The sequence below is a fragment of the Rhea pennata genome, chromosome 5 (assembly GCF_028389875.1).
Source record: "Rhea pennata isolate bPtePen1 chromosome 5, bPtePen1.pri, whole genome shotgun sequence".
Lineage (NCBI taxonomy): Eukaryota > Metazoa > Chordata > Aves > Rheiformes > Rheidae > Rhea > Rhea pennata.
The window spans coordinates 45,435,912-45,462,785 of NC_084667.1; the positions used below are offsets into that span (position 1 = coordinate 45,435,912).

Consider the following 26,874-nt stretch of genomic DNA (forward strand, 5'->3'; position numbering starts at 1 on the left):
GGTAATACCACCCTGCTGTTCATGGGCTTGTAAAAAAGGGAATTGCTGTCTGCAACATAAAACTAGGAAATCAGGATAATTCTAGGATAGGTAGGATCATAGAATCATACAATCAGTAAGGTTGGAAGGGACCTCTGGAGATCATCTAGTCCAACACCCCTGCTCAAGCAGGGTCACCTACAGCATGTTAGACAGCGTTGCATCCAGGGGGGCTTTGAATATCTCCAGAGAAGGAGACTACACAACCTCTCTGGGCAACCTCTTCCAGTGCTCCATCACTCTCACAGTAAAGAAATTCCTCCTCACATTCAGGTGGAACTTCCTGTGCCTCTTGTCCTGTCACAGGGAACAACTGAAGAGAGTTTAGCCCCATCCTCTTGACACCCTCCTTCAGGTACTTGTACATGCTGATAAGATCCCCCCTCAGTTTTCTCTTCTCCAGGCTAAACAGGCCCAGCTCTCACAGCCGTTCCTCAGAGGGCAGATGCTCCAGCCCTCTGATCATCTTCGTAGCCCTACGCTGGACTCTCTCCAGTAGCCCCATGTCTCTCTTGTACTGGGGAGTCCAGAACTGGACACAGTACTCAAGATGAGGCCTCCCCAGGGCTGAGTAGAGGGGCAGGATCACCTCCCTCGACCTGCTGGCAACACTCTTCCTAATGCACCCCAGGATACCATTGGCCCTTCATTGCCACAAGGGCACGTTGCTGTCTCGTAGTCAATTTGTCATCCACCAGCATTCCCAGGTCCTTCTCCACAGAGCTGCTTTCCAGCAGGTCAGCCCCCAGCTTGTACTGGTGCCTACGGTTATTTCTCCCTAGGTGCAGGACTCTGCACTTGCCCTTGTTGAACCTCAGGGGGTTCCCCTCCACCCAGCTCTCTAGCCTGTCCAGATCTCTCTGAATGGCAGCACAGCCCTCAGGTGTATCAGGCACTACTTCCAGTTTGGTATCATCGGCAAACTTGCTGAGGAGGCACTCTGTCCCTTCGTCCAGGTCATTGATGAAGAAGTTGAACAGTATGAGACCCAATACTGATCCTTGGGGGACTCCACTGATGACAACCCTCTGAGCTCTGCCTTTCATCCAGCTCTCAATCCACCTCACCGTCCATTCATCTAACCCACACTTCCTGAGCTTACCTAGGAGGATGTTATGGGAGACAGTGTCAAAAGCCTTGCTGAAGTCAAGGTACACTACGTCCACTGCTCTCCCCTCATCTACCCAGTCAGTCATGCCGTCACAGAAGGCTATCAGATTGGTTAAGCATGATTTCCCCTTGGTGAATCCATGCTGACTACTCTTGATCACCTTCTTTTCCTCCATATGCCTGGAGATGACATCCAAAACAATCTGTTCCATCACCTTTCCAGGGATGGAGGTGAGGCTGACTGGTCTGTAGTTGCCTGGGTCCTCCTTCTTGCCCTTTGTGAAGACTGGAGTGATATTGGCTTTCTTCCATTCCTCAGGCACCTCTCTCGTTCTCCATGACTTTTCAAAGATGATGGAGAGTGGCCTGACAACACCCACCAGCTCCCTCAGTACCTGTGGGTGCATTCCATCTGGGCCCATGGATTTGTGGATGTCTAGCCTGCCCAGAAGATCTCTAATCCTATCCTCCTCAACCAAAGGAAAGTCTTCCCTTCAGAGTTTCTCCCTCACGTCCAGGCTACAGGATTCTTGAGGGCTGCCCTTAGCAGTGAAGACTGAAGCAAAGAAAGCATTCAGTAATTCTGCCTTCTCTGTATCCCTTGTCAGGGCCCCTGCCCCATTCAGTAGTGGGACAACATTTACCCCAGGCTTCCTCTTGGATAATTATTCCAGGATACCAGTCTTCATATACAGCAACCTCTACTTTGTCCCTAGGCTCCTCTCTCATCTGCTTGAGTGGATGAGATCGCAACACCTCTGTGCACAGCTGTGTGGAGAAGCTGTGTTCTAACCCATAGTGTTGGGAGAATTAGGATCTCAGTGGGGAAGCACATTCTCCAGTCAAGAGCAGAGACCCCTCCCCCGAAGCATGAGTTCAGAGCTGGACTAAAGTCAACTGTGTTTAGAAAGATCTTTGAGGTCCTAGAGAACTGAGGGATTGTTCTGCAGCCTGATGTGAACAGTATGGGAAAGGACCTAAGAAAAGAGCCAGAGAAGAGGAATCCTTGATTTGAAACCTTTTGGTTCAGCACATCTACCTAAGCCTGTTAAGAACCACCTCTAGAAATAAGCGCTGTAAACACTATTCAAGTTCCAAAGTAAACATAGATGGTAGTGCAATTGACCTAATAAAATTATCAAAGTGTCCTGGCTCCAGCTGCTTTTTCTTCAATTGTGTCTGACCAAGGAGACATAGCAAATGGGGAGGAGTGGCATCCTTGGGCAGTGTCTACATCTAACAGTGATGTTTGCTGCCCCTCTTGCTTCCTGCGGAGCCTGGGAGGCAATACGTGCTGCTTGTTGAGAAAGAGTCAAACTTAGTGCTATCAGAAGACCACTTCTCTCTTCATTTCCTTTCCATTGGGGGAACACCAATTCAGTTGGGAATAGCTGGCTCTTGGGCCCATGTCAGATGTTTGTGTGTTCTGCAGACCCAGCATGGCAGGCACAATACTGCTGAACCATAAACCTTCCTTCCCTGCTGCAGTGATTCCCATAGCAGGAGATTAACAAGCCACTAGGAATCAGGAAACAGTTCATTCTCTGTTATCCTATGAGGTAATTTTTCATGCATGGAAACTGTATTAGTGCAACCTGAACAAGTCCTGCAGAGTCCTGGGAAAAGGCCAGCTCTCCTGTTGAAGGGGGAAGGGGAGGGGAGGAATTCATTCCACATTCCTAAAGCTCTTGTTAAATATCCTGATTCATTTCTGGGCTATAGCTCTTCTTCCACATGAGGTTTTAGGAATGAGGATAGAGCCAAGGGCCTTTGAAAGGTAGGTGATGAGGAGAAATAAGAGAGTACACATGAATTTAAGGAAGTCAAGCAGATGAAGAAAATTGTTACCACACCTGAAATAGGCAGTGTTGTAAGGAAAGCAGGGCCTCTGCTGAATTACCAGTACTGTAAACAAACTCATGAGTCAGGTGCCCAGAATCATGAGCTTTGGACTTGCATTTGTCTTCTTGCCTCTGAGCCTCTAGAAATCATTTTTGTGCTTTCTTTTCCCTCAAAACCACCAGGCTTTACAATCCAAGGAAACTTTAGCATGTGACAAAGTAAGGCTTACTGAGATCAAGAGGTTTTTCCAAGATCCAAGAGGAACTGTGAAACAGAGGTAGAAGCTGATGGCAGAGGTACTAAAGCCCAGAGCGCTGCTTTAACCACTCACCTCACTTGTCTCTAATGGAGAGAGGCCACCTGTTGCTGACAAGTAGGAAAAAGGCCCTGAGCACTGCTAGCTAGACTTTGCAGCAGTGAAAGAATTCTAGTGAAATGTTATTTAATGATTGCCTTCAGTGGAGATGGTTATTTACTAGCAAGAAATTTCTGGGCTGAAGAGTTACAGTTTGGGTAATGCTAGGTAATGTTTATGGAGAGGGGAGTGCTGGCAGGATTTATAGCAAGCCTTTGAGTATTGCCTTCCATAGTTAGATCTGGTACAAAGTTAGAAAAGCAGCCGGAGGATGAGTTTGTGCTTGGAATCATTAGCAGCAAGGGTTGTACTGAATTACCAAATGCAACCTGAGGGTTGACAGCCTTGACAAAAAGCCTAGAAAAAGTAAAATAAACACATGTACACATTTATATATTTACTATAGGCTGAAAGTGAACCCACAGCATTGCAAAGGCATGTGCTGCCCTGGCTCTTGGTGTGCGAGGTTGCTTGTGGAAGATGGAGATCCTTACAAAGCAGTGCCCAAGAGAAAGCAACTTTGTGACTAGAAAGGCAGTCTCACCTAACAAGAGAGAACTGGGAAACATCAGGGCTGGACCTGCTCACAAGATGGGAAATCTACCAATGCATGTATCTATGACAGTGCAAAAGGGAAAAGCTGTGGCCTAGACAAGGAGCTGCCAATTTGGTTGGGAATATGCCATCTCACAAGCAGTGTGAGATAACAAGCACACACCAGGTGAGTGCAGGGTTCAAATGGGTAATGGGATGGCAATCTTTTTCCTGTCTAGTAAAGAAGAGTGGCAGCGCAGCTCTCTCTTGAGAAGATCCAGCTAGAGCCTTGGACACTATTCTGAACACTTGTGGAGCCACAGGACAAAGTCCTACAAAGGTAAATATTCATGAAGACTTTGGGACAGGCTCTGGCCCTGCTAGGTCTCCTAGCTCTGATGTACTAGGACCTGCCCACTGCTTTCTCTGGGAGGCCCCCTCGCCAAACCCATGCAATTACTCTTGTTGCTGTTCCATACCTCAGTAACAGGTCTGTCTCTTCAGTGCATGCATGGGAGAAATTCTTTGCTGCAGCAAGTAGATGAGCTCCTGTCCTGAATGATTTTTGGGAGCCATTTCAGCTCTGGAGCAGTCTAGAAACCTCAGGGTGTCAATCCAGCAGCTTGATTTGCAGGATTCGGCTTGCGATAAGAATGGGCTTGTTTCAGAGGTCAGATTCAAGCATGCTGGGTGGGACAGGAGCAAATCCAGCCAGCCAAGGTGTTCCATATTAGACCAGCCTCTAGCCTTTTGAAAGGCAAGAATGGTGGCAAGGCATCTATCTTGCACTGAGCTGGAGTTGGTATTTCTGTCCCCAGTGGAAATCAAGCATCTACACCTGGGTGGTTTGACTGATGGCAGTACCAATGGAATATTTGGGTCAACAGTACCCCTGCTTTGATTTGTCCAACTCTTACAGCAGATAGCTATTTTAGCTGTAAATATACCTGTAAAATGCTAATGAGTCACTTATTTAATACGAGGTGTAGCTAGATACAGAGTTCTGTTATGCTCCATTTTTGAATGCAGTATGGAGCAGATGCTGTTGGGTGAAGCAGGTAGCGAAGTGATTTTTGTGCTTAGTATATGGGCATGTTATATTTCAAAAATATGTTCTAGTGGCTAGAGGATCTGCAGAAGGCCCTGACCCAGCTTGGAGCAGACCTTTGCAAACATGCTGAGTACAAGAAAAGTGCCTTCATTAGGATGGTGCTATTTACTTAAGACTTAAGCAATGCGGTTTTTCTCTTCAGTGCTGAAGCTGCTGGTCTTGCTGCAGCTGGTGGGGAGGAGAATTAGCACCCATTAGAGTTTTACAGTTCAAGGGTAAGGGAAGGGTGAGTGTTGAGAAAGGAGGAGACATAAGCCAGTCTGGAACATGGTGGTTGTGGCATATGCTCAGACTCCAGCTATGTCTTATGGACATCAAGGCAAAGAAAATTTCTAGGGAGATCTGACAATGGCTAATGAAGGACCTACATGGCTGGTGTGGGGGGAACTTCTCCTAAGCTGAGGAGAATCAGTCTGAAGATGCTAGCTTAGAAATACTTCAGAATTAGGTGATGGAGGCTGATGTCTCTGGCTAATTGCAGGTGGCAGTCCATGCTGGATAGTGCAGGAGAATTGACAGGTAGGCTTGGGAGGCACAGGAAAGGGTGGATGCTGAAGATAAAGAGGCAGCTTACACCTGATGTAATGAAAATGGGGGACAGGAATTCCTGTTGATTTTGTTTGGTTTTTAAAAGCTTTAGTCTTAGTGCTTCCTAGATTCTAATCTTATCTGGCATTGATATCATTTGAAGAAAACTCTGTGATGTTTCTGTATGCTTTAGTGAAACTTCTCTTTGGACCTCTAGTTGACTGAGGATCCCTGGAAAATGAGGGACCATGGATGCAAGGTACTGGGATACTTCCCTCTGACATAATGTTATCCCTCATCTTTTGGTAATGTCTTGTCCCTAGTAACCTTCTCTTTGATAATTACGAAAAAGTCTTGCCAGGACACTTCATGCAGCCAGCGTTTTGAATTTAACCATATGAAACAGTGATCAGCATCAGAGGGCTCCTTTGGAAGAGCTAGGTGCTGATTACTTCCTGCACATTGCTAAAGCTTCCTGTAGCCTCAGTTTCAGATAAGCTACTGTGTTGTCAGAATTAGCGAAGAGATGGCTTTATTTCCTGATCTATTTGGTGGAAGTGGCTGTGAAATGGTCATTTGGTGGTGAGAGTTAGTGCCAACCTTTTTAAAAAAAGGGGGGGGGGGTGATCTCAAGGTAGTGAGACCCTACAAAGAGGTAACTCCGGAGCAGGACATGCTGTTTAGGGAGACTGTCTTAATTTCTGTTGCCTCTCCCACCTTCAAGAACATGCTCCACCTTAGGTTAGGACAGGCAGTGGCCAGAAAAGGGGGGGTTTCCTATTTGGAGGCTCAGCTGTTGAAAGAACTGAGGTGACCCAGGTTATCTCCATGCTTCAGGCTCTGCTCAGAGGCTGAGGTGAACCTGGCACAGGAATTCTGCAGCTGTCGAGGAGATGACAGGTTTTAGCTTGGTATGGTGTTACACAGGGCTTGACAGGAGACTGGAGTAGGTTTGGGTAGCCTGGGTATTTGAACCACTCTGTCTGTTATCTTTCCTGTTCATGCACTCTGACTAATCAAGCAGCTTTTTTTCTTTTTTTTTTCTTTTTTTCCCCCTCTCCTGCTTTGCCTTTCACAGCAGTTGCTACCCAAGTGCTCTACCAGCTGCCTTCATGATGGATTCAGTAGAAGTAAATGCCCTTCATGTATGGGTAGAGTTGGAGGGTATTTGAGGATTTGTACAGGAAATGGGATTGCATAAAATGAAGCCTGATCTTGCAAATTGCCACTGCCTCAGGTGTTTTGAAAGAAAGAACTGTCAATAGCTGTGATGTACTCTTTTGCTCTAGCTGTGCTATAGATATGGTCTGGTCCTTTTTATCAGCAATTCTTTCATGGAGCGGAGTTACAGGTATGGACAGCTGGGACCGTTCACAAGTGGCAAGCTTCAACTATATGAGACTAACTGTGTATGATGACTTGTGTATATTAATTGGCATAAGTGTTTGCAGGATATGGGCTGGTATATACTCTATACCACTATTTGAATTTAGAAGTCTTGAACAGCTACAGATTGTATTTTCATTAATAAAACACTCATTTATAGTTTTCATGAGATGTTGCTTCCATCTGTTCTACATTTCAGAGCTTTTAGGAGGTCTCTGACCTCCAGACTGGTACGGATGAGAAGATTTTGTGCTAACAGAAGACCTTGGAAGTGCCACATATGAGATAAAATGATTTGTTTGAATGGTATATTTATACCAGCTTTTCATCTAAACCAAAGCCATTTTACACCTGTTTGACAAGACAAAAGGACTTAAAAAGAGCGTAAGTGTAATTTCATGCCGGAGCAGTATACAAAGACCTCAGCATAAATGCATACCAGAACTTCAAAGCAGTTTTTGCCAAATATATTTCTCTATTACCTATAGTACTATCTGTTTTTTTAAAAAGGTACAGTGATATTCACTGAGCTGACTGTTTGAAGACTAGTATCCTACTTGGTCTAATGAGGAATGGGCCAAGTGCAGCTATCGCTGTCCCCTGCTGGATGAGCGTAGCTGTTTCCTAGGACCTGTATTCACAGCCGCAGGAGACTCATCTGCTGTTTTTCTAGGTTTCTGTGATAAGACTCTCGAAATTCTGTTCTTGGTTGATGAAATGGATAATGCGTCTGTGGCACATGGGGTCAGTGGGAATGCTTATCTGACCTTTTGGTGCAAACTGCATCCAGTATTGCAATTTTTCAACAGGTTTCGTTCAAAAACATTGACTTGTCAAATCTGAAACTCTGTGGGAATGTGCTGGTTCCCACCAGGAAAGAATTTGTACGACTTCTGGTCCAAAGCCTGGAGAAACTAGTAAAGGCAGATGCTTTGATACGTGCTACGTTGAGGTCATTGCCATGTCAGATGCTGGCAAATGCCATCCTTCCTCCCACCCAACACTGTGACCAGGAGCAGACTACTTGGGGCGGGCATGTCCTTGTGAGGAATGGGTGGTAAGTGATGTGTGGGGCAGGGGCGTCCATACCAGGACTGGCTGTTTTAGGTCAGGCCAAGCTCTTGGCAACATATGCCAGTGCTTACTGATGGCCAAGGCCCTGACTCCATTTTAGTCATAGTGTAGTTCAAAGCTTTTTGATTAAAAGGTAAGTAAATTTCAAGCTCCCCGACAGTAAAGCCTCATGACCCATGCTAGAGGTTTAAAAAGGAGAGGTGCATCGGCTATTTACGCACTGGGTAGCGGCTCTGACCCAAAAATGGGGCTGCAGGGCGAGGCTGCGAGTCCTGGGCTAGAGATGGCCTGGAAGGAATGTTTTATTTTGTGCAAGGAGGCTTTCCTCAGGGAAAATGCCGTCGGGATAGCCAGAGGGGACTGATCAGTTGGGGTCGCCCTACATGCAGGCCTGTCCACTTGCTGGTGTCGCTCTGCTGCAGGTGGCGCGGTGGGGGCGCGGGTGACTCCGCCTCCGGGCAGCCCTGCCTTCCCCCCAGCGCCTCAGCGCACTGCCTCAGCCCAGCTGCGGCCGAGGGCCCGGCTCGGCGGGGCGCCAGCCCTATCGCCGCCTGTCCGCGGCTTGGGGGCGTCAGGCCCGTCTCGCCGCCGCCCGCTTTGGCGCAGGCAGCGCCGCCGCCGCCCGCCAGGGAGCGCGCCAGCCCGCCGGCTCCCTTCCCCGCGCCCCGCCCACCGTCGCCATGGTGACAGCTGGGTGCGTAGCGGCCCTTACGAGGCTGACGCAGTGGGCGGCCCGGCACGGGCGGGGGCGGCCCCTGAACGGACGGAGGCGGTGTTAGAGAATTGGGGGGCCGCGAGGCCCCCGGGATGGAGGTGGCGGTGGCAGCCCTGGGCCTGCGTCGCAGCCGACGGCGGCGGAGAGGTGAGGGGCGGCCGCCGCGGGCTGGGGCCGGCGGGGCTTTTCCCTCTGAGGGAAAGGTCGTGGGGGCCTGTGGCAGGTGGTCGTCGGGTGGGGGGTGCGGGGGGCCAGCCATACGGCCTCGATCCGCGGGGCGCGCAGGGGCACAGCGGGCGGCGGTGAGGTGATTTAGGGTCCACTCAATGCAGCCTCCCCGTCGGCATCTCTTGGCTGTCCACCATCTTCGTGTCCTCTCCCACCGTCGTCTGCTCTCCTCGGGAGGCTGCAGCAGGTGCCAGCAAGGGCCTGTGCCCGCGGGGAGCAGTTTCCTCCCGTGGAAGCTGTGATACTGTGGAAAGGTGCCCAGCCGGCTGAGAGGGGCTGCCTCCTTCAGAAGGCCGCTTTCCTTGGTGCTTCCAACTCTGGCAGGAGCTTCTAGAGGCCCCAGGAAGGACCCATATGTGCGTGTACAGTATGGAAAGAGGCTGTCCTTGCCCCAGAGAGGTGCGCCTGAATAGCCACGGAAGGGACTGATGGCAGGGTTGAAGCCCCAGTCCCCAGTAAGCCCATCTAGGCTGACCGTGCCTGTCAACAGTAGCCCAGTGTGGGAGAGGGAGGTGTGTTGCTGTCTGGTTGTACAGGGAGAAACTGAGGGTGTGTTGGAGGTGGGTGTGACACAAGGGTTCTTCCTCTCAGCCTTCATCACTTCTCCACAGGGACCAGTATCTGATAATATTACTTTATGCTAAAAGGATTAAGGCCACAAGTATCTGCCAATAGCACATGATGAGCTCTGACCTTAAAAATCCACATTTAGGGTAACAGGGACTATATTCTTTTAAAAGTGAGGCTGTGTTACTCTGAAATCTTACAATTGATACACTGCCAGACTCTCCTCAGCCAAAATTCATGCTGGGCCCATTCTGGGAATTGCTACCTTGCTATGCACTTGGAACATCTTTCAGTTGTCACTTGGAATATAGAAAGAGCACTTGTTGAGTCTACAGGTTTTCATGCGCATCATGGTTCCTAACCCAGTACCAGGTCAAAAACAGCATAGTGATTGCTAAGGATAAACAGATAGAAGATAAAAAGTGTATGCAGCTTCTCTGATGCTGGAGTGTTTGAATGTTGCCAGTTAGAGAAGTTAAAAATCTCCTCTGGATTAGCCAGCTTGTTCAAAGAAAATGCTTCTATGGGAAAGCGTAACCTTTGCCAAGGTTAGAAGGGAGATTACTTGCTTGTGACGATAAAACCTTGTGTTACCTGGTGGTGAGTTGCTACCTCTTGCTGACTGTCATTTTGTGGTAGGGCAGGGAGAAGTGTCTGAGCTAGTGTGGTCAGGCTGAGTGCTTTTAAAATAGTAGTGGTTAGGAGATAATGAAATTGTAGAAAGTGACTTTTGCAAAGACAGGTTCTTTAATCTCTTGGTTTTATGACATTGGCTTCTGTGAATTGTGTATGTAGTGGTGAAGTGTCTGCACTCTTAAGGAGGTTAGTTTATGACTGTAGAAGAAGGAAATGTCTGTTGGGCACTGGTGGAAAGTTTTCAAAATGGAAAACATTATCTGGTTGTAGTTGTTCGTTGTCCTAGGTGTTATCTTTCTGTGACATAAAAATTGCATTGGGTGCTTATAGCCCCTGATTAGATTACTTCTCAACCTAGTGAATATGTGTCTCTCTGTAGCAGACCAGTAACGGCTAACAGATAGGGCAAGGTCCATGCAAAAACTCGTAGGACACCTGTTACTCTGTCTGTAAATAATGCGTGTAACCTAGAACTTCTAACAAAAACTCTTATGAAGGGAGTAGGACAAATCTTTCCTTCTATCTTATATTTAAAGAAAAGATCAGATTTGGGAACTACCATCTCTGCTGCTTTGCAAAAGTTTTACTCCATCCATAACATCTTACAGAGACAAAATTCCAAACCTGATAATATGTGTCAGTAATACTGAACTATAAAAGCTGACCTGATCAGGATACATTTTTACTTAAGGCACAGGACTAGATCCTTGTGATTACTATCTGCAAAATCAAATCAGAAGTCACAGAAATTAGAATTGCTGTAAAACCCTGACAGCTCAGTCTTTGCCAGCAAAAAGGCACTGAAAGGGTGAACTTTATTGTATTGCGTCTACCACTTCCCCTCCTAGAGTCCTACGAAGGAACACTTATGTGGCAATATTATTGAAGTGATTAAAACTGATAAAATTGCTACTTCAGGAAGAAAACTATGAAGGACTAAAATCCTCCCTCAAATGACAAAATTATGTTAAAAATACTAGTGAAGAGGAGCAGGGTAAACCAAGATACATATTGGTCTATTTTATTTTATAGATAGATAGGAGTGATTGTAGATATTAAACTGTTTAAAAGTATTAGCTCAGCTGGTTACAGCATGGTGCTGCTAATGCCAAGGTCACAGGTTCAGTTTGCGTATGGGCTAGGCTGAGGGTCGGACTAGATGATCTCCAGAGGTCCCTTCCAACCCTTCTATGATTCTGTGATTCTATGATTCAGATGACTTACCTTCAGCAGATACTCAGTGCTCAGCAGCAACAGAATTTGCATGTGTGAGTGTACGGATGTGCTTTGGATTTTGGGAACGTAAATATTACATTCTTTGTAGCACAAGTCTATCTCACTGGTTGTTCTAAGGCAGGAGAAATTTTTATATGTTCATTAAGCAGTGCATACATCTTACCAAAAGCTGGAGATCTAAACTTGCAAGCCCTCTAGCTCCCTATTTTTATACTTTTTTTCAGCCCTATTTGTATACTTTTTTCAGCCCCACCTATCTTTACTCCCCTCTCTGTACAACAGTTTGGAATTCCTGGTGGGATATCAGCTTTAATCCTGGGATGCTGAAGATGCGGAGTTTAATGGCTTTTACAGTACCTAATGTAAGGGGGGGGGTCTTTCATGTGCAGCCTCATCAAGAAATGAATTAATTTTGGGAAAGCAAATCATTTTGTTTTTTGAACTGGAATAAAATTATATGGATTTTTTGTTTAATTGCAAACAAGATTCATACACTTATTACAAAGCTTTGTAACTTAGAAAACAATCTTAAAGCAACATGCTTCAAATATCAGTCTGCTCGTTTCATTGGTGCCTTCCCAGCAAGGACAAGCAAGCTGGAGACCTGTAGGAAGTACAGGAATGCTAACTTTTGAGAGTGTTGACCCCAGGATGCTTGACATACTGCTTGGCTTTGGAGAGATTATAGCCTGGGTGACTCCAAGTCTTTTACAGGCCTACCTACAATTTCTTGATCTTTCTTGCATTAACACAGCAATGATTCTGTTTTGCTTTCATGTGAAGGATATTTGAGATTTTTTTTGTGTGTGTAGCAAAGTTGTATATATGATCTAGAACAAGAACCTTTTACTTTGAGAAGTCTGCCTTTACTCTGCTTTGCCTCTGACAAATCAACATACTTAACATTTCAGTTTGCTGCCTAAATAGCAGTTGTTTAAACTAATATCTTTTCCATAACCTTATATACAAATTTTTATTGCTGTATCTGTAGCGCATTTTGTAATCTGGTAATGAAAAGTGGGTTTTTTGGTGTCTATTTTCTAAGTGTCTATTATTAGCTTCGTAAGGAGTTTAGTGTGCTGCTACTTTTAGATGTGAGATTGTGTTGCTGTTCTCCTCCATATTCTTAGTCTTTGCCAGAGTGAGAATATCCTTGTGCCTAGAGAGAGGACTAGCTGAAAATGCTATTGGATCCAGGAAGTTCAATCACGATAGATATCTATGTCAGCCGGCTGAGATATCTATGTCTTCTTCCACAATGTTCTGCAGTGTCTATCAGGACCTTGGCATGTTTAGGGGTGAGCAAACATTGATGATTATTTTAAGAGTATGTTCTCCCATCTTTGCTGGTAGGATACCTTATTTGATGCAGTTTTGTGTGAGACAGGGAGAGCTGCTTGTAACATCTAAACAATGATTCTATCCTATAGTTGAAGAGCTTATGATTGCACATCTTCATGAACAAGAGGAGAGACTTGCTGATACAAAAATCCACTGAACGAGATTCCCTTCCTCCTGTGAAGACATAAGATGATTTTAACCAGTGTTTATGGTTATTAGGAATAACTAGCTAACAAATAAGTATGAGAAGGCTACCTTAAATGCTCTAAGGTGCTCTAAGCCTTGCTGTAATATTCCAGTGCAACATTTCTGTTCCTTCTTTGACCTGTTGCACTAGTGGTATGGTTCTTAGCACAAACATGGAAGATCCTCAATTCAGATACAGACAGACTTGTAGACTAAGTCCTTATTTTTTTCTGAAGAAAAGCAGATTGGCAAATGAAATGATGAATATTTTAGGCCAATTGAAATACTTAGAGTTGAACAGGCTACTAGGAGGAATCAAGGAAATTCAGGATCTTGTGTAGTGTCATTGGAGTTAAGTGTAATAAAAATGGGTGCGCTACTATGAATAAAAGCTTAGTGCCTTTCTATCCTAAAAGGTTTGCAGTTGGATCTGTCATGCCTCTCCATGTTTGTTAGAAGTTGGAATTTACAGAGCTCTACATTTTTTGGAAAGAGAATTTATCTTTTTTTTTTTTTTTTTTTTTTAGGTTTAATTTTGGAAAGTTTAATACTATGACTAGTCTTTTCAGCACAGATCTGTGTAATGTGCTTACTGGTGTTTAGGTACAGCCATAGATACAGCCTTGATGCATTTTGGAAGCCAGGTTCCAGTTCTTGAGTCTGGGCTTCTGGAGGTTAGTCTTTTCCCTATGTAATCCTCCAAAAGATTTTGCAAAATTGTATTGTTTTCTCTTGTGGGAAATTAACTATTTCACCTCCCAAAAAATAAGAGCAAGTCAGATTCTTTTGTGAGCTCACAGCATGTCAGACAACCTATGAGTGCCCTGAATGAAGTGAATCCTACTTTCTTTTGTTGTCTTAAATACTGTATTTCCTTCCTGATCATATCAGCACCTTTCAAAAGTGTGCTTCATCAAAATTCAACCTAGTACTATCACACAACTTTCTCTTTTTGCATGTTCTTTGTTTTTGTTACATGTTCTTTCCCTGTTGAAATAAAACTCAGATTTTGGTGTTTTGACACCATAGAAAATTCAGATGTGAGAAGCTGTAAATGAAATGGCTTCATTTCTGTGGCGGATAAGCCTGAGGGCTGTGCTGCCATTCAGAGAGACCTGGACAGGCTGAAGAGTTGGGTGCAGAGGAACCTCATGAGGTTCAGCAAGGGCAAGTGCAGAGTGCTGCATCTAGGGAGAAATAACTGTAGGCACCAGTACAGGCTAGCCTGACCTGCTGGAAAGCAGCTCCGCAGAGAAGGACTTGGGAGTGCTGGTGGATAACAAGTTGACCATGAGCCAGCAATGTGCTCTTGTGGCCAAGGCGGCCAATGGTGTCCTGGGGTGCATTAGGAAGAGTGTTACCAGCAGGTCGAGGGAGGTGATCCTGCACCTCTACTCAGCCCTGGGGAGGCCTCATCTTCAGTACTGTGCCCAGTTCTGGACTCCCCAGTATGAGAGAGATGTGGAGCTACTGGAGAGAGTCCAGTGTAGGGCTACGAAGATGATCAGAGGGCTGGAACATCTGCCCTCTGAGGAACGGCTGTGAGAGCTGGGCCTGTTTAGCCTGGAGAAGAGAAGACTGAGAAGAGGTCTTACCAATGTCTACAAATACCTTAAAGGAGGGTATCAAGGGGACAGGGCCAAACTCTCTTCAGTGGTGTCCAGCAACAGGACAAGAGGCAACGGGCACAAACTGAATGCCAGGAAGTTCCGCCTGAATATGAGGAGGAACTTCTTTCCTGTAAGAGTGACAGAGCGCTGGAAGAGGTTGCCCAGAGAGGTTGTGGAGTCTCCCTCTCTGGAGATATTCAAGGCCTGCCTGGATGCAGGCATGGATGCCTGTCTAAAATGCTGTAGGTGACCCTACTTGAGCAGGGGTGTTGGACTAGATGATCTCCAGAGGTCCCTTCCAACTTCAGCCATTCTGTGATTCTGTGAAGTGAACTCAGTGCAGTTTTTCATCACTAAATGGTTCAGGAATAGTAAGGGGATCACTTTGTATTGCTCATCTCTTGCTTGACCCAAAAGAAGACTGCTTTTAAAAATGCACTAGCCAGTCTTTCTACCCCAATGGTTTGTCTCTTGTGTTCCAAGATATCTCCACCATGATAACATGTCCTTCTGTTTCCAGCATTCTGTGTAGCAGTATCCATCACCTGTCAGACAGATTCAGCCTTTTAAACTACAGCACCCTTTATGTTACTGTGTTGTGTTGATTCCGTTGTTTGTTACCATCTCCATGTTATCCAAACATCTGATAGAGACAACTGCTTCACTAAATTATAACATTTTGATGTGAACCTCTGTATTTTTACTTTCTGGGGTAATATGTGTCCATGGTCCCTTGTCAGAGAAGGTGAAGAAGATCCCATTTGCTCTCCTGGGTGGTGGGTAATTTTCTTCCTTAAAAAAAAATGAAGAAATGTTGATTTGCAACATCGTTCTGTAATGTTCCTGAAGACACTCTTGTAGTAGATAGTCCTTTTCTTCCTTGAATAGATTACATGAAGAATAATGTGAGTTTTCTTAAATGATAGATTCTGTTTGTGTATGCTGTGGGACTGTTCTTGCACTCACCTTTGTCATTTTAACTTTTTTTCTAGCAGAGAAAGAGGCTGCTCTTTCAGGTCATCTTTCCAACGTTAATATGTGGCTGAAGCTACTCAGTACATTAATAATAGACTGCATGTGCAGGAAGAGAGATGCTTTTCATGAAATGTTATGCTCATGTTCTAAAACATAAATACCTGAAAGACTAGAGCTTTCCTCAAATGTCAGTGGCGTTAGAGGACTGTAGAGCAAGATGCCTTTGGATGAATGTGTTATTAAATTTCCATTATATTGGAAGCCATTGTATTCTTTCCCCAGAAGCCCTTTCCCCTCCATTTTATGCCTAGTCATGGATCAATACTTTACTTCTGGCAACCTGTCTTTTATCCTCATTTGATTTTGGGGATAACAGAAAAGGCCTCATGTTCTTCCGGAACTCTAAAAGCAAATCCTTTTGAACATCTCGGGGGCTATAATCAAATTTAACTCAGCAGGAAAAGTGGGCCATCCACAAATGCAGTTTTGTCCTGTATGCCTCCAAACATTAGAGGCCTGGAAGAGTTTTAGATAAGGACCTTTGCTGGTCACATGCAGCTAGGTAATTGTCCATCTTGCTTGTAGGACTTCAGCTCTCCACTGGTTTTAAAGAAAATTAATTCTCCGAGGCCTTGGTATCAGAGAATCACAGAATGACTTTGTCTTTCTCTTGGATGAGGGTGGAGGAATTAATATAGGCATATTTTGGAGGTGGGAACCATGTGGGATGCTGCAAAAAGAAAGCTCATTCTTCTGAGAACTGATGGCTGAGTAACAGTGTGGAATGTACATCTGCAGTGCCTCATAGGAGACTGCTGTTATTTTTACTACATATCCAAATTTCATGAATTCTACATGTGAGTTTACACTCTAACCCAGGAAGAGTCAAGTATGTGCAATTAGTTGTGCCTGTGAAAGTGAGTGTATATGTATGTCATCTTGTTCAGCAAAGGATAGGTAGAAAGTCTCAAGATCAACTGACATGTCAGTGTGAGGTGCATAGTAGGTATTTGGAGAGAGGAAGTATGTATATGCCTACATTAGCAATTTCTCCATATTCTAGCATTCAAGTTTGCAGGATGTGTATTTGTACACGAATTGGCCTACCTGTTTCTGGGTAGTTAAAGACACACATTTAGGAAACAAACAATGCTAAGGTGCCCTTCCTGATGTAATGAGCCTACTTGTTTGTGTATGTGGTTGTGCTGATTCCTCTGGTGTCAATTGCTTGGAATGGCTTGAAAGCCTCCTGTTGATTTGGAGCTCTAAAGTATATTACATCTTTGACTGTTGCTCTTTGGGATGTGCAACAGCTATTTTGTGATGACTTACCTGACTTGAACTTTAGGCCCTTTCAACAGATGAAGTTCTAGTAATAAGTTTAATTTAATATTTGAGGAAGTAAGTCTTTTGGGTGTGGGTGTGAGTAAACACTTCTCTTTTTCTATTCTCTTTCATTCTGGACTGTCTTCATCATGCCAGTATGGCTGGGATACAGCTTTAGTGTTGACAGTAGGAATTCCAGATTGATCTTCTTTCTTTACATCTGAAAGTGTAAGACTTTCAGTGTGCAGAAGACAGTGCCAGAGGGTAGGAGATTGGAATTCCCTGTTGTCCAAGCCTGGAGAAGCAAGAGATTCTGATTCCAGAAAAAATGTCTGTCTGTTTCTTTGTACTTTATGATGAATCTGGTGGTATTTGCTCAACTGCCTTGCACCTGACTGCTGACTGTTTGCAGAAGGATTTTCCTTGAGTTTGCATTTCACAGTGGAGTCTTTTTTTTGAACTCTAGATTTTTTGAGAGAAAAGTGGCAGATGCCAATTAGGAGAGGGGAATAGGGAAGAAGATACGTTCATCCAAGAATATTTGACCCTCAGGACTGAGTGGCTGCTGCTCCCTTTCTGTAGGGAGCGAAAGTAGAAGAAATGAGGAAGAAATATTATCTTCATTAGTTTTTTCAAACATGCATAATGTTCCTGCTGCACAGGAGCAAGACTTCTTTATATGTTTCTGCTATTAGAAATGGAGATGAGGTCAGAAGCAGTTGTGGCTCTTTTATGTTCCTGTGGAACAGATAGTAGATGCAAGGGCTTGAATCCTTAACTATAAGGAAATTTATCAAGAAAGGTGAGAGAAAGATGTAATCTTTAATTTGGGTGGGAAACTAATATACTTCATTTTCTACCTGATTAGCTCCTGACTGCAAGCTTTATTGCACTGAATAAGAGATGAGATTTTGTGTGCAGTGCCCTCAAGGCTGTGCCTCATTGCTTAAGTGTCACAGAGTTTATACAATGTGGACGAAGAGATGTATGAGTCCACTCTGTTGCTGTTTTATGGACTTCATAATTAAATGCGCTTCTTGTATGAGGGGGAAGCAAAAAGGCTGCGCTTATCTGCTGGAGGAGAATGCAAACATGACTTTATTCCATTTAACGGTCGTGCTTGTGGGGCAGGGTTAGTAACCCATTTTGACTGAATAGTCCAAATTGAAATGTAGAAATGTTTCTGAACACACTTTCCACCCTCTTTGAAGTAAAGAAGATGTTGAAGGCAGAGACATCAAATTTTCTGTTTCTACTGCACTGAACTATAGCCTATTGTTAAACTAGCCTAGGGCACTTCCTAGTAAATCCCTTGGATAGATTCCTGGTTAGTAGACCTTGCCTACTGCAAGTCCTGTTTAGCATGCCTGTCTTCCTGTAGAGATCAGCTAACATGGTGTTAATTCTCTCTATTCCAGAAGATTGGGTGATGTAAGATTTCTATGTGCCTCAAGGACCACAGCTGTATTATGTGGTTTAGAAGGAACTGGAATCCCAAAGTTAGACTGTGCTTTCTGAGGACTGAAAAGGAAATGGCAAAAGACATAAATCATACTTAGGAAAAGATTTAGTTTTCTAATACCTGATAGAATGACTGGTTTCCAGTTGAAATCAATGGAAGGTAGGTCTCTATCTAGGAGTTGTGGCTTACAGGCTGTTCGTTAGGTGTGCTTCCTAGGTCATGAGTTCAAACAGCTTGAATGTTTTTTTAAAAACAGAAAGTCTAGTGACTTTGTAAGAATTTGTCATAGTAACTAAAGATTCAAGGAAAGAGAATTTTGGTCTTAAAATGGACCTTATCACAAGAGCAAATCACAAGAGCAAAACACATCGTATTGTGCTTATCTTTTACAGAAAGTTTACTTCAGTATTTCTGTCATACATGCATGCAGTTTGCACATCCTGGTTCTTTGAATGTAACAAAGTCAGCACACTATGGCCAATGAGCAAAATTAGGACTGTGGCTCACATCTGCTCTTCAAATGAGTAGGAAGTGTGGCATCTGAGATTCTGCAGTGATTCTTTGGCAGATGCTGCTCTGAGAAACTTTAGATGGATACAGTGATTAAAGAAGAAAATAGTAGTGTTGGGGCTCTGACTGAACAGTTACACTCTGTGGAGCTTTTCCCTTTGGGAAGTCCCAGTTCCACTTCTGTCTCTGTAGATGCACTGTGACTGGGTTTTGGTAAGTGCATCTGGATATTTTTGTCTGTAGGGCTTTATTTCTGATTTTATTATAAGAGGGATAGCTGCTATATCCAGGCTTATCTGCCCCCGAAAATGAGGGGTCTTCAGGTAGCTGTTAGCTGGCCAATAAATATGATACCTGCTAGGTACTTAAAAACTTTACTCTCTTGTGGTCAATGGAAGTGATATCTCCATAATCTTTTTTTTTTTCCATTACTAAAATTATTATTTGAATTGATGAAATTTCAATTAAGGTCATCTACATCTACAGAAAATTTTCAGGTGGTCCAATTAAAAGATCTTTTAAAGCAGATATCTCTACCTTCTTTGTAGTCTTTGGATGGAGGGCATTTGTTGATGACTTTGAACTATTTAGAGTATAGTTTCAGCTTACTTGTGGAGAGGGGAAAAAAACTCATCCCCAAAATGTTTTTCATGAATTTTCATTTTTCACTGCAAAAATCACATAACAAAAAATCTCAGATTACTCAAAAATTAGGATGAGCTAACACTGTGCACACTTGAAAAAAAAAAGGAGTATTAGTTGTGTACTTCTGGTATGTAAGTCTTCTTTTGTATTCTCCAAAGATGGATAGTGCAAAGGTCACTCTGCATCCCTTGCTGGCAGCCTAGAGCAGTAATGTTTTCCCGTGTTGCTTTCAGCCTAGGGAGTGATATTAAAGTAGCAGACTCTTACTGTGTTTATTTAATATTTCTAACTTCCTTCCCTGGGTTCCTTGACTTGCATCCTGACACATTATCACTTTCAACTCCTTTTCCAACTGACCTGTTAAACAAGTAAGTTAATCATGCGCATTTTGTTAGGGGTTGCCAAATTCAGTAGCCAAATGGAGATGAGGCTGCTGGAGCACTGTGCCCCCAGGTCAAACCAGTGTTCCCAATCAGTACACATGCGAACACGTGTACAACACATATGTATACACATGGTCTGCCACACCGATCAACATAGTCAGAAGTATTCAGCACCTGCATAAGCACAAACAGCACCAGCAGCAGACCCACAGATCTTATGGTCTCTTGGGTTGTTGGCCTGGGCCCTATGGTCCCTCCATTACCTAGATTCTCCAGTGATCTTGCCCTCAGAGATGCCTTGGAATTCAGGTATGGATGTACCCCTGAACTTTTTGCCAGCTAGTCCAGCTCAATATTCTCCAGCAATCAAACACTCATGTACCCTCACTTGATCTAGGTACTTGCTGGTGCTACAGATTTATAGGCAGATTTATAGGCCCCTGTGACCCCATGATCTGATGCCAGTGACTGAAACTTGGGCCTTCATACACACATGTACACCCAGAATAGAGAGGCCTTTCACCCAGGAAAAAAATGGTGTTTAATGAGAAAACAGGACAGATGGCGTAGGGCATGGCCAGACAAGAGTGCTGACCAGCAACCTGTTTGCGTGCGTGACTGAGCCTTTTCCAAACCACCTTGATCCCTCCCTTTTGCTACCTTTAGTGCATTCACTAAACCTCCCATAGTAAGTCTTATCTTAGAATCATAGAATGGTAAGGTTGGAAGGGACCTCTGGAGATCATCTAGTCCAACCCTCAACATAGCTTGTATGGGGACTGAACCTGCGACCTTGGCATTAGCAGCACCACGCTCTAGCCAATGGAGCTAAACCTAACCAAGGCAAAATGCACTTCCTCTGCTTCCTGAAATGTGTCCCATACCCACTATGCAGTAACTCCCCTGAATCTTTGAAGTGCTGCAGTGAGCTGCTTTCATTCACTCATGGTGATGAGGGTTACTGCCCGGCCTGTGGGGCCGATGGTCCTCATTGGGGGAGACAGGGTAGAGGCTTGTTTCTTTGACTAGGTTATTGGGGCTCCCCCACTTGTCTTTGTGGCTCTGGAGATGAGCCTTTGATGGGCTGATTGCTCTCCTGTGATGGCTCTAGGAGGAGCCCCCACCTGCTGTTGCGCCCTCTGCATTTCTCTGGGTGTGTGGAGATGAGTTTTTCTCCCCCCTCCACCTCTTTCTTTCATATGCAGATATCACTACTGGAAATAGTTCCATGCTTCACTTTGTCTTCTCCCACTTACTGTGGTAAAGATAGGGAGGTGAGAACGGGGGGGGGGGGGGGGGGGGGAAGGGAAAGGGCATATATAGCGGCTGGTCTTGCAATTTAAAATCTGCTTATGCAAAGGAGGTGAGGTTATTCTTGATGGGTCCTTTATTTACCTTTTCTTTCACCTTTCCCAGATTAACTTCAGTCTGGCAGCTGGAACACCTTTAAAGTTACAGTGATGCTGGGAGAGATTCCTGAACAGAAGGTAAATTATTGATAGTGTCATTCTGCCAGCATTCTTGTTTCCTTGCTTCACAAGGATTATTTTGGCCAGTTGGTATAATTCTTTTGATTGAAGCAGAATACTATATGCTAGTGCCTGCTCTTCTGCCGCACACTATGATCCAAGCTATGATTGAGAGGAATGAAGCAGAGGAAGGAAGAAGCCTGTGGACATTCATTTTTTCCACTTTAAAGAATGCCCAAATTCGTCACATTCTGGACAAGTTATTGCTCAAAGCTGAATGCTGGAATATAATTTCTGGATCTGTGTTCTGCTGCTATTTTCCTCTTTGCGGTGAAAATGAAAACATAATTTATCTGTGCAACTTTTTGCCACATGATATAATGGATGCTATGTATCCTAAGATTTACAAAATAAAATAGGTCTTTATATAAAAAATAGTGGTGAGGCTAGTATGTATAAAATAGGAGTTCTTAATGCTGATATTCTAACCATAAACTAATCACCGATTCTGACAATATATTCCCCACACAGTAAAAATATTGCAGTATTTTCATAAATTTTATTTTTGTAATGCACCTTTTGATACGTACCCTAAGCCATGGCAAGTTTCAAGGAAGGAATGCAAAAAAATTAATTGAATGATAGCTACCTGCAGCTCATGGGGGAAAGGTTAGAATCAGGGGAATGCTTAACCAAGCTTGTAGTATTACTGAGGTCACCAAGAATGGACTATGTTCAAGGCATAGGTTTTCATTGAAGAAAGCATGTTGTCTGTGGGCTGTGGGAGGGATTATGAGCCAGAATACCTTGAATAAGAACTACTTGGCATCTAAATGTAAATGTATAATTTGATCTGTTACTGAATACTGAGGAGACCCCCTTTTCAATGAGATTGTGACTACCGTGATATCTTGAAAAATAATTCAAACTATCTGACAAGGCAGTATGCTTTTTCTGTAGCTTTTGACCTTGCTTACTGTTGTATACACAGAAGATCTCTGATCCTCATCTGAAGATATCTAGATTATATTTGGTAGTGATGTGGGCTAGACTGATGGCTCTGTGAATTCCATGCAGAGTTCAAAGTCAAGCAAAACATCTCTGCAAGGGTGCAGGGTACAGACGTAATTCCTATGATCCATCTTCATCAAGAGTGGAAATATTTTCCCACATTACTAGGAAAAGAACTGCAGTCAGTCTCAACTTCAAGGGATCATGGCTATGTCCGGAGTTCATGTGAGAAAGTGAAGAAATTGAGGAAAAAGTAACAGGATTATGCTACAGAAGAATTGGACTAGGCTTGTGCCTGGTACTTAAGTGCTTTATTATGCATTAATCAGATGTGGTATCTGCAATATAATGTTGTTCAGAGACTTTGGAGCTCTAATCAAGGATGAAGATCTGAATTAGGTGCTGTATCTGGGAAAAAAAGGTGAACTAAAGATTTTTTTTTGCAAAGTTTGAAAGTTCACTTGCAACAATAATAGAAGAATTAGTTAATAAACCCCAGATCTTGTGATCAGACTGATGCTCATGATTTGTTCCAAGATCATTATAGCATTGCTACCAAAGACTGGTCTTAAGCTTTTACTTCTGAACCCCAGTTAAAAAAACTTCAAATGAATGGATACTTTATGGTTAATTGTAATATAATCAAAGGAAAATGGGAAAAGTCCAAACCTAGATAAGTCCTGCAGAAAGCATTGCCAAAAAGGCACTAAATTTAATTACAGAGATAATAATATATTGCCTGCAGCGTGAGAGGAGAAAATACTTTCTCATCTAATAGCCTAAAACTGTCTTTCTGCTTATTGGCTCAGAACCAATCACTTGTCCTAGAGTGTATCTGAATAAACAGCTGCTTTTTTTTTTCTTTTTTTTTTTCTCCTTATAATCCTGTTTGGATTATAAATTCAAGTGTCAAGACTCATTTAGTATTAACATTTGAAATTCTGGCAGACTAGTGAAAAGGGGGCTTAATTTCTCATTTGGAAATCAATTTAAAAATGCATCCTTTTCTAAATAGCTGTTTGAGTATTGGTCATTTTCATTTTATAAGCATGAACACGCTTTTCTGTTGTTCTCCAAAGGAGGTTTGGGTTACCTTCTGTTGATCATCTTCTACTGATAGAAAGTGATGTTGCCTTCCTTTGTTTTACCAAAGCTGCTAGGTTACTGATGTGCTAAGTTTCCAGTAGAACTTATTTCATTATAGATCAAGGGGGACTTAAACTAGGACTGGCTGGCTTTCTTCCAGATTGTACAGCAACCTAGATTGCAGAGCATGCATCTTCACAGCTCTTTATATTTGTACTTTGGAGCAGATAACAAGGCTAAGAATAAGCCCAAGGATGAACCTGCTGATTTTTTTTCAGCATTTTCTTGTATTCTGACAAACAAATACTTCAATGGTAGTTTTAGGAGGAGCGCATTATGCTAGTCCACCATCCTTTGAAGAGGGAGAGAGAATAGCACAACTAATTCCACTCTGGAAGTAAGATGTCTTCTTTTCAGAAAGGTCTGTAGCCGGATGCCGGATGAGCTATACCAGTGAGCTGTATCTGACAAATCTTTTCATGTGTTACTTGCTCACAAATAAGATGGCTAGACTGCCTTTCTCTTTTGCGGTTCACTGGGCCCCAAGCTGCTGTCATTCAGATGAGGCTTGTACCTAATTTCTATTCATTTCTATTTGGCAGGGAGAAGATATCAAGCTCCTTTCCCGTTTCTTCTTTCGTGATACCAGCTCCCTTTGTCATCATGTTTTCATGCTCCTTCTCTCTGTATTTTAGCAATCTAGTTTTTGATGCATATTCTGAATAGTTTCCAGCTGCTTTTTTGTACTTCCTACCATAGCCATTGCAGTCTGCAACACCAGGGTTAGTGGACTGCTGCTATGTGTGGCTAGTCCATGTTTCCTATGCTCTATTAGCTTGCGGAAGAAGAATTCCTTATTTTCTTTCTGCACAGTCAGTCTGTTTCTGTGCCTGATGATCAGAGACACTTGTAATTCATACTCTGCAGTTCATGTCTGCATAACTGCTTGAAACCCATGAGTGTTTTTATCATAGAGTATTCCTATTGCTGTAATGAAGGCTGCAGCTCTACTCTCCTTGAGTCATGCGTGAGATCTGCTTCTGCCTCACCTCCTTTCGCCTCACTTTTTTGATCTTTGCTGAGTTGATTCTAGGTACAGAGCTGAATGGCCAAGAAAATAGGAATGCTATCCCTGCAGTAATAGGTTGCCTTCTCCAGCAGCTGCTAACAAGAGAATGCAAGGAGTATATGGAAAAGAGGGGGATAATGGCAATGGGGAGAAAAATATTCTTGCTTTCACTAAAATATCAAGACCACCTCTGGGATGGGCTAGTAGCACTTTGAATGATTACAGTGAGATCTTGAACAGTTAAATGAGAGCCATGTCATATGTACCTTTGTACAAAGGAGTACACAATAGTCTCCACAGCCTACTTTTGTGTAATCCCCTTCTGGAGCTGAAATAATCAAATTAGCAGTAAATAGTTTGTGATACGATGTTACTCTTAGACATAAGGACAACTGGAACTTCCAGAAGAACTGTAAGACAGAGCAGAAGGATGCAGATAGACAATGTGTCATGGAGACACCTGAGAAAAATGGGGGGAAATGTTGATTTCAGAAATAGATGTGAAAACTTGTGGATGTTACAAGAGGGAAGTGTGAAATACCCTGACCTAAAAGAGAAGTGTGAGAGTGAGCTACCTGTAGCAATAAGTTTGTCAGAGACTTAGGAAGTTGATGGTTATTAGCTGTTCCCACTCCAGAGTTCTAAGTGATGAAGAGATTCAATTGTCAAATTAAATCATTGTATTTTGCTATATGTTTCCAAATTGTTTGGTTTCTTCTAGCATATTAGAACTAGGAATAGATAGGAAGAGGTTAATATCACTTTAGCACAAAATCTTTGGTAACCTGCAGGAAAAAGAGAAAGTGGCAGAGGAAGTCTATGATGAGGGAAGAATAGCTCTGTAACAGAACAGGAAAAAATATTTGAATAAATATGCATCAGGCACGGTGGGAGTAATCAGAGGACTCACAGATGGAAAACTAGTGAATTTCAGAATTTAAATAGGAGGTTTCCTAAAATGAGGTTATCTAATCAAATAATTATTGAGGTAGAAACTGCTTTCTGTACTCATCTACTGGCTCTCCCTATGGAGTAGCAGGAGGAGATATTTGCCAGCAGAGGTCGGTTTGGGATGTATGTGCTTTATAAGTGCAAGGCAAGACATAACCACCAAAGGCCTGGAGATTTCTGTAGATCTATGCATGTAGATTATGTGCTGTATGTGTGCGCGGAATGTACTGTGTGTGGTAAAGTGGGGAAAGGACGTGTATACTAGTGTTTAGAAGTATAGCTAATGGAGGTTCTGTCTGAAAAGAAGTGCTTTTAAGCTTTGGGTTATAGGAAGATGTGTATAAGGCCTAATTATGACACATGATCAGAGAAACCATGGACTTGGTTGACTCTTGCTTACATAAGCGAAATGAAAACAGGAGTCCTGACCCCTTTTATCACACACCTTCAAATCTGAAATCTAATCTAGCTACTACAGTTTGGCAAGATTTAGTCCAGATTTGCAGTTTTATCTTCTTGTTCTGTTACTAGGGAAGCACTGAATGGACAAGAGATCCTAGGAGGAGGCAGCTGGTCTTCTTACCCCAGTGGCTGGCAGTGTAGAGAGGTGTGGGACTTGTGCTGTCATTTACTTTTTTTGTGCTTCTTGCAGCAGGATCATGAAGGTGTGGTTATAGCATCTTCTAAAGTACTGGCCAGGGAAAGTGACTAGGAGGGAAGGTTAACTGATAAATCACAGGGAAACTGCCCAAATTTGGTTTTCCTTGAGTCTGAATTTTGGATTTAATTTCCAAAACCAGGGAGAGTTAGAGCTACATGCACTGAGCAGTCTCTGATCTCACTCCTTGGAGGCACACTACACTCATCTTCAGTGATCTTCTCTAGTTTCCTGAAGAATTAGCCTTTCAGGCTAAAGAACAGCTGTGAGCAGCTGGAAGGAGAAACCCTGCTTGTATCAGGATGTTTCAGAGCCTCTTAATAACATAAAAAAAAATAGATGAAGAGCTGTAAAGCAATGCAATCAAGGGAAGCCATATAAAATGTGGAGACTGAAAAATTAGAGTAAAGGGAGAGGATGACAGTATAATGGAGGAGTGGGTTGCCAGAGGAAAAATACATAAAATTGGAAGGATGAGGTGAAGAGGCTTTTAGAAAGGAGTGTACATACATGTGTGTATGTGTGTGTGTACAGGACTATACTGGAATGTGGGAATATATATGAGAGATGCACTGCATTTAGGGAAAAGGTGTTGGTGTGTGCATAATTGCGGAAGGAGGCAGTTCTTAAAGCTGATGTGTGTACAGAGCAGTACAGATCTTAGAGGGTCTCTGTGAGGTGACTAAGGTTTTGGGTTGTTGCAGCACTGAGCCCTGGAGGGTGTTATTTATAGCAGCAACCGCTGAGGCAGGAAAAGTTTGCTCAAGCTGTCATTTGTGTGAGCCAGAGAACTGGAGTCTAGCTCTCCCTCCCTCCCTCCCTCTCTTGCTT

At 43.4% G+C, this 26,874-nt stretch overlaps 1 protein-coding gene across 1 annotated transcript in view; it reads left to right on the plus strand.

The window, feature by feature from the left end:
- Positions 1-8,737: 8,737 nt before the first annotated feature.
- DAGLA (diacylglycerol lipase alpha) overlaps positions 8,738-26,874 on the plus strand; it is a 74,588-nt gene continuing 56,451 nt past the window's right edge. The window contains exons 1-2 of the mRNA XM_062576568.1: positions 8,738-8,841; positions 21,216-21,286. The gene's annotated coding sequence lies outside the window, so the exon portion shown is untranslated. The remainder of the gene's footprint in view (positions 8,842-21,215; positions 21,287-26,874) is intronic.